This window comes from Capsicum annuum, chromosome 3, assembly GCF_002878395.1.
Source record: "Capsicum annuum cultivar UCD-10X-F1 chromosome 3, UCD10Xv1.1, whole genome shotgun sequence".
NCBI classification, from domain to species: Eukaryota; Viridiplantae; Streptophyta; class Magnoliopsida; order Solanales; family Solanaceae; genus Capsicum; species Capsicum annuum.
In genome coordinates this window covers 263,023,565-263,032,002 of record NC_061113.1, presented here as the reverse complement: position 1 = coordinate 263,032,002, position 8,438 = coordinate 263,023,565, and positions in this window count along the sequence as shown.

The window sequence follows — 8,438 nt, the reverse complement described above, 5'->3', positions numbered from 1 at the left end:
CCATAATTAAATTTAAACATTTCACTATCAAAATTTAAACTATTTCACATAAATTGAAACGAAAAAATGTGTGTTTATGTTCATTTACTCCAAAAACATTTACAGTAATTTAAAATTGGAAGAAAAGATTTACAATTATTCACAATTGAAAGAAATATGTGAATTACTACAATATAAAAAAAGAAAAAATAAAGAGAGATAAAAATAGCGTAGCTATTGAGGTTCAACCTCAAGACACTTGACATAAAAATTGTGGCTTCATCCACCAAACCAACCACCACTTTCATTCTTTAAGCACACAGCTGAAGCAGATATGTTGACCATTTGTTTGCTTCAGCTGTGTGCTTTCTCTCTTATTAGGAAAATAGGAAGTAATGTAAATAATAACAAGAAGAAAAAGACGAGGATGAAGAAGAAACAACATCTTTAATTTTCATTATAATAATTGAAATTATCATAAGGTAGGAAATTATCCTTACATTTAGGGACATTTGTCTTGTGGTATCAAACATTGACAAACCAAAACTGAATCCTCATCTAATATACAATCTGCCTCACATATTGTTCCAAATCGTCCCATGCAAAAATATTCGCATTGTTCTATCTTATAATAATCTTTGCATACTTTCGGCTAAGTCACTTCACAATATGACTCAGTACAATTTACTGGTTGTGCTGCACAACCTGTCATATATACACCGGTCAGTGACGGAATTAAATTTTTTATTAAAAAAATCAAAATATAAATAAATAAATTATTTTATACGAATATGTAACTGCAATGCTTGGAGATGTGCACAAGTTAATTTAATTATTTTAATATAAATTAAAATAATAATAATAATAATAGATATTGAGAATATAATTAGAGGTGTTTACAACAGATGGTATGTTTATTCGTACGCCTTTTTAGTGTCTGTTTGGATGGTGGTTTCCCATGTATGGTATGGTTATCATGGAAACCATATTTGTTTTGATTGTTTGCTAAAAGGGATGGTATGGTATGGTATTTTTTCATGGTTTGATAACCATGAAATCCCCCAATTTTTTGAACCACCAATTTGGTGGTATTCCATAATTTTCCTTTTTCTTTTCCAACTATGCCCTTATATAATTTTATTTAATCCTATTTTACTCTTTACCCTATATTACTAATTCTTATGCTTTTCTGCTCTCAGTCTTTCTCTGCTCTTTATTGTGTTGTTCTTCTCTGACTCCTTTTTCTTCTTCCGCTTTTTTCTTCTTCGACGCTCGTGGTACAATTCCAAAAACCAAGTGGGGCTGCAGATTTGGTTGTCATGATTTGCAGTGATTTAAGTCAACTATATTCATTAAAAAATGCTATGATAAAGAGACATGTGAAAGAATTATTACTTGTTAATTGGTGTTATGCGGTATAAATAATAAACTGATGCAAAGATCCATTTTGCCCATTTTTTATGATTGGGGTAACTAATGGATATTATTACCCTTTCTCCAGCTGTCTCGTTGTAATGAAACACTGAATCTCTCCCATCAGTGTTAACTCTCAGCTATAACTAATACTAGAACAAAGGAACAATATCTAATTTTAAAAAAATTATGTGGTCAAATATTTTTCCATGGATAGAGATGCTTTAGCTCAAAATTTTTCATGGATTGCTAGATAACTGAAGTCAGTTGAAATGGGTCGAATGCTACTAGTTTTAGTGCTCATCATCCCACTGAATGAGCAAAGGTGTTCAATTTCAAACTCCAAAAGCTGCATTCGATTAAGTTTCTTGATGCATAATTGTACTTATTATGATGCATAGTTAATTCGAACATCAATATCCAAAATCCTGCTCATAGTTAATAAGAAAATACCCTAATTATTTTAGTAAACTTACTCGTTACGATACAGTACCATACCATCAAATCAAACAAAAAAATTGTTATTAAACAGCAGTGATCGATACAGTTTATCCAAACATTGTATTGTATTATACTATACAGTATCATACCATACCATATTGTACCATACATTATGAAATCATGCAAACCACGATCCAAACAGAGTGTTAGGAGCTTTCACACTTTTTTGCTTCACTCAAACTTACAACCACTTTTACCATTCAAACAACTCGCTCGCGCCCAATAAATTATTTGTTTGAACCTATAATTTAAAGTAAAATATTATTTTTGTGCTTTGCTATAATAATTGATTGTAGGAAAAAAGAGAATACAATGGCAGCGAGGACAACTAAGATTGAAAAGATTTTTGAAGACACTGTCATTTTTCTTTCACCGAAAAAAATAAAATGCAAAGAGTAGTTTGTGAGTTTTTAGTGTATACACTACTTGTTTATATACAAGTTGGGCTAATCTCAATTTGGACATTTCTTTAAAGACTTGACACTATACCTGTAGTTAAATTGATATAATATTAATAGTCAGATTTGATTGTCATTATATCAATAGTTAATATTGACATGTTATTAATTATCATATTTGATTGTCAATATACTGATAGTTAATTAGTTGACATAATATTATTAGTAGTCAAGATTTGTCCGTCATTACAGTCAAACTTCTCTGTAGTAGTAACGTTTATCAAAAAAATTCTATGTTTGAACCCCTTTTTTTTTTTTTCAAAAGTAGTACTAAGAATTGAAACAATAAAATTAAATATTAGATTTGTGCCTTTGCTATAGTAGTTTATTGTCTCAGGATACCTAATGCAATATCAATAAAAAAGCAAAGATTAGTTTGATATTGCTTTTTTTTTTTTTTTGGTTTGGGGGGGGGGGGTGCGGGGTGGGGGTTTAGACACTCGTTGTTTCTACTACATATAAGCGAGAGTTAGAATCCAGCTCAAGTAGAGAGCTGATGATTGTTTCGTAATTTTATTATATCATCTTAATTAATTATTGCATATTATTTATGTATTAAAAATTAATTATATTTAATAAAAATTAAAATAGATATTTATGACATATTTGCTTTAGCTATTTCAATTGTAGTTTTATTATATGACCCCTAATTAATTATTATAAGTCATTTGAGTATGAAAAAATTAACAATATTTAATAAAAAAGAAAAATGGACATAATAAATTAAATATTGATATATGAAATAAATCTGGCGTCTTATATGAAACCCACTTAAATTTTTTTTCTTCACAAGTATTTTTACAGTAATTTTGTTATATCACTTCCAATTCGTTATTATGAGTCATCATTTAATACATATATGATTCGCTTCTTCAATGGTGATATTTGATTGACTTTTGAAATTATATCATTGTCGCTTAAATTGAAATAGAAGAAAAAGTATTATAAATCACAATAATTAAAATATTTCAACTATTTTTAAAATATAATTGACTATCAATGCCACAAAAATTTAAACAATGAGAGTATTATAAATTATAATAGCTAAAAACTTAAAATATTAAATTACAATGCCAAAAAACGTACTATTATAAATTACAATAGCTAACAGTTTAAAAATTCTAAAAATATATTAAAAATATATTTGATTGCTTAAATTTTAATGTAATTATTTTATTTTTAGCTTTAACTTGTTATATATTTAAAAATTGTGCAAAAAAATATTATAAATTATAATAATTATTAATTTAAATTATTTGAATACACATAAAAAAATTTGGCTGACTCAAAATTTTATTAATGCAACATAAATTGAGATATATTATTTAAAATTTTCATAAAAAGTAAAATAAATCACAATACTACAACATTAATTGGGATACATTATTTGAAAATTTTATGAAAAATAATATAAATCACAATAATTATCAATCTAAAATATTTAAAAGATGTATAAAAGACATGCTTGACTTTTCAAATTCTATCGATGTCATATTAATTGGGATAGAGAGATATTACTTGAAAAATATCTAGAAAGTCGTATAAATCACACTATAATTAATAAATTAAAATATCTAAATATATATATAACAAATTTGATTGACCTTCTCAAATATTCCATCAGTGTCACATAAATTGGGGCAAAAAATATAGCATATAGTATTTGAAAATTATGTAAAAATACTACCAAATCAATAACTAATAACGTAAAATATTTAAAGAATTATAAAAAAAATTATTAACTTTTCAAATTTCATCTATACCATATAAATTTTTAAAAAAAGACATATTGAACACATGCTGCCATGTGCTTCAATATCTAATTTGTATACAAGTCAGGCTAATGATAAGTAACTCTATTATTTGGACATTTCTTTAAAGAAGCATAATATCAATAGTAAAATTTGATTGTAATACTTTTTAGAAGGTTAATCAATTACTCATGGGAGATATTCTAATTTGCCCCATTAGTTTATATTAATTCAAGGGAAAAAGATACCACTTGGTCCATCACAAAATTCCTTAGATACAAGAAGAGGAAAAATGTATTATGAACATTAAAAATATATCTCCGCCTTATTAACATAAGTACACTAATTTTGGTAAAATTGTATAAACAATAATTATTTAGTAAACATTAGATACATAATGCATTAAAGTATAGATAATTAACTACAACTGATACATGAAGATACATATATTTTCTTGTCCGATCTTTTCGCATAGAAATTGAAGGGATGGTCAATTGCATACCTTGCCATAACTGAAATTAGAGTACACTTGTCCTTGTAGATTTGCCCAACCTTAACTTCACTATGTTTGCAATCAGTAATGATCTTATTCCCTTTCATATCGAACAATGGCAAGGAGCAGAACAATTAGATTTATAACTAATTAATCCCGCAACTTCCTCTCATGGATTTTCCAAACACATTACTGCATCAACTTTCGCATCAAACAACATTTCACTAGCAAACTTAACTAATGTAGTGATGATAAGTGGATACGTTCCAAAACCAGGTTCACTTTTCTTAATTTCGATATAAAGCTTCACACCCATCTCATTATGAATCAACAATGGTGCCGCATTGCCATCAACTATGTAACGAGCCTCAATTTTTTCCTACTTTCATCAATTTCCAGTTCTACAACAATTGACGAAATTAGTTTATCGTAAGTTACATGTTCACTAACCACGATTCCATCGCTTTTATACTCCTCGTACTTTATATCGTTAATCCAAACATTGGAATGACGTAACAACACTGAAATATTCATTGCAAATACTAAAAAAAAAAACTGAAATAAAAAGAGGTCGTATGAATTTTTTTTGATGGAACGTATAAACTTTTTGCAATCTAGAAATTGATTATAGAAAGATTCTTATTTAAAATGGTGGAATAACAAACTAATTATCATATTTCGTGCGATAATATTTAATTTTTACCACAATTAGTTAGGTTAATTGTTATATTAATGCTAGTTTAGCCGTTACATCCCTTAAAACATGCTAATTAGTTTACCTAATACATGTATCTGTAGGACGTATCTAACTTAGATTATATGTATTTTCAAAGGCTAAATATTGGGATTTAATGAAATTTTGAAAATAATTGAGGTTTATGGTAAATACTAGTAAACATATTGTTATATATGTAATTTTTACATCAAGTTAAGGCAGTATCATTAACAATTGTTAATTATTAAGGACCTTTTGTAATGCTTAATTTTGTATTAATTAAATTTCTACTCAAACATGATTTTTCGAACATTTTTGATTGCCTAGGTTCTATGACCGATCTGTCACCCAACCTACTTAAATAATCTAAAGGCTTGACCCCGTCCCTCTTATGGCACGACTTAGTCAATTATTCTCGAAGTTCAGATAAGATTCGAACCGGATTGAATTAGATCTCCGAAACGTAGTTCTCGCCTCCCTCCCTCCTTTTAACTCGTCCATGGGAGATCCCTTGCTCTCATATTTGAGTGTTTGTTCGGCGTTTTGGTCATGAGTGGGATTTCTGCTCATTGCAGATACAATACATCTACATGTGGCTAATTTGATATCCTCGATATTGTTTTTCTCGGTTTAGTCTGCTAGCAGGCAATCCCTTTTGTGGTGTGATAGAAAAATTCGGAGAAAAATCAGTGTTTACCTTTTTCTGTTGCAGCGAAAGAAGATGATTTTGCCACCGAAAGAATCGCTTCAAGTCAATTTCATTTCTCTTGAAAACGGAATGTAAATCCATAAACTAAATGCCTTATACTCTTAGATGTTTTGTTGATGTCAAGAAATGGTCACAACACTTTTCTTATTTTTTTTCCTTTTGTGTTCTTATTTTCGTCACTCACTTTAACTAATGAAGAAGATGTACATATTGGAACATATAAGGGGATGTTGACAGTTTCTATTTGTAAATGTTCCTACAAAATTTAAAAAATATAATCTCATCTTTTTTCTTCAGATAAAAGGAATTCGGGTCGAGTCGGATCGATCCACATAGACGACCCATGACTCGCAATCCAACATGGTGTTAACACAATTTTCTTGTATTTAACTTGTTTGTGGAATATGTATTGGATTAATCATTTGATAGTTAGTCTTAGTTTGGAATTATGATCTTTCTAACAAATTTTGGATATGCCAAAATAATTAAAATAAAGAATATAGTCATATAGAACATACACCAAAGAATATTATCTACCGTACTCACATGTTTGAATTGAGCACTGTCAAATCATTAAAATATTCTCTTTCAGTAATAATTTTCAACAAAAAAATTGTCTTTAAAAAGAAAACAGTTGAAATTACTTTTTCAAACCTTACCTTATGATAATTAATTTAGCTTTCGAAAGAAAAAAAGTAGTTCAACTTTCAATAGATATCCTAATTATTTAACTTTTTCACTTTGTTAGTTTTCACTTTTAGAATGGTATAAATATGCTGATATAGATTATTTGTAGTGAAATACAACTCTTCGTTCATAAACACGCTCAAACATAAATTTCTTAAATTAAACACAAATTTAACGCATCACATTAATAAAAGAAGAAAAAGATGACAACAATTATGACAAAGAAGATAGAGTTTTAATTTTCATTATAATAATTCAAATTATTAAAAGGTAGGAAATTAATTATTTCCAGAGAAATAAGCAAATACAATTTTGTATTTTTAGGGACATATGTTTTCTGGACATACCAAATCTGGTATACATTTTGCTTCACAAATTCGTCCAAATCGTTTAATGCAAAAAGCTTCGCATACTTCATTAGCAAATGGAGATATTTCACTGCATACGCGATTGTAATAATTCGAATGTGTACATTTTTCTTCTACTACACAAACTGTCATCATACACGCATAATGTTAGTGAGAATCATAATTTTGTCAAAAAAAAAAAAAAGGTTAGAATATGAAAAAGTAAAGAGATATTTCTTTTTAACTATTAAGAGAATTAAGTTGTAGGTATACAACTAAAATGTTCAGAGATGTGCGCAAGTTAATTTAACCTTCTTTTATATAAATTTTTTAAAAATATATTAATAATAACTACTAAGGATATGTGCAATGTTGTAACATAGTGTTCATCTGCACCTAGTATTTTTGATTGGTAATATAAATATATATGTCAAAATCCATGAATGACAGCAAATAGTATACCTTGGACCAAAATTTTAAATATATAATTTTTAAAATACTTAACATAAATAATACTAATAGTTGAATTTATTATCCTAAAAATTGATAAGTAACTCTATTAAAATCTTAATCTTGACACTTTCTTTAAAGACTTAGACATAATATCAAGAGTCAAATTTGATTGTTACTCTTTTTAGAAGGTTAATTAATTACTCACTGAAAGTGAACATCTATAAATGTAATGTGACACTGGTGGAATTTGGAGAGTCAACCAAATATTTTGTATGGTTTTTAAATATTTAATGTTATTAATTATTATGATTTATAGTATATTTAATGTAATTTTCACATAATATATGTCACTCTCTCTTTCTCAATTTATGTGACATTAATTTTAAGAGTCAATAAAATCTTTTAAATTGTTACTCAATAGTTATGATTTATAGTTTTTTTTTTATGTAATTTTTAAATATATAACAAATTTAAAAAATAAAAAAAATAAATTGAAACAGAAAAAGTACAAAGTTAAGTATATTCGATTGATAATTTGATATTTAGCCTTCGTTTGGTATTATAATTCTTCTAACAGAATCTGGATATGCAAAACTAATAAAAATATCAAATTTAGAATATACACCACGAATATCGTCTGTAAGAAAATTTTAATTAAGATATGATCGTGTCGACCTAACTAATTTTAATTGTTCAAGTTTTGAGATTTTACAAATATATAATATTTGAAGTTAAATAATTTAGTCATTCAAATAGACAGTTTGTTCATCAATTCGAAGTTATAATTTTTCACTTCAGATTCTATGTTTCTAAGAATTCATATGTTGGGCATAACCATGCTCAAACATAACTTTGTTAATTGAGTCAAACATAAAGTAAACTTCTTAATAATAATAATAATAATAATAATAATAATAATAATAATAATAATA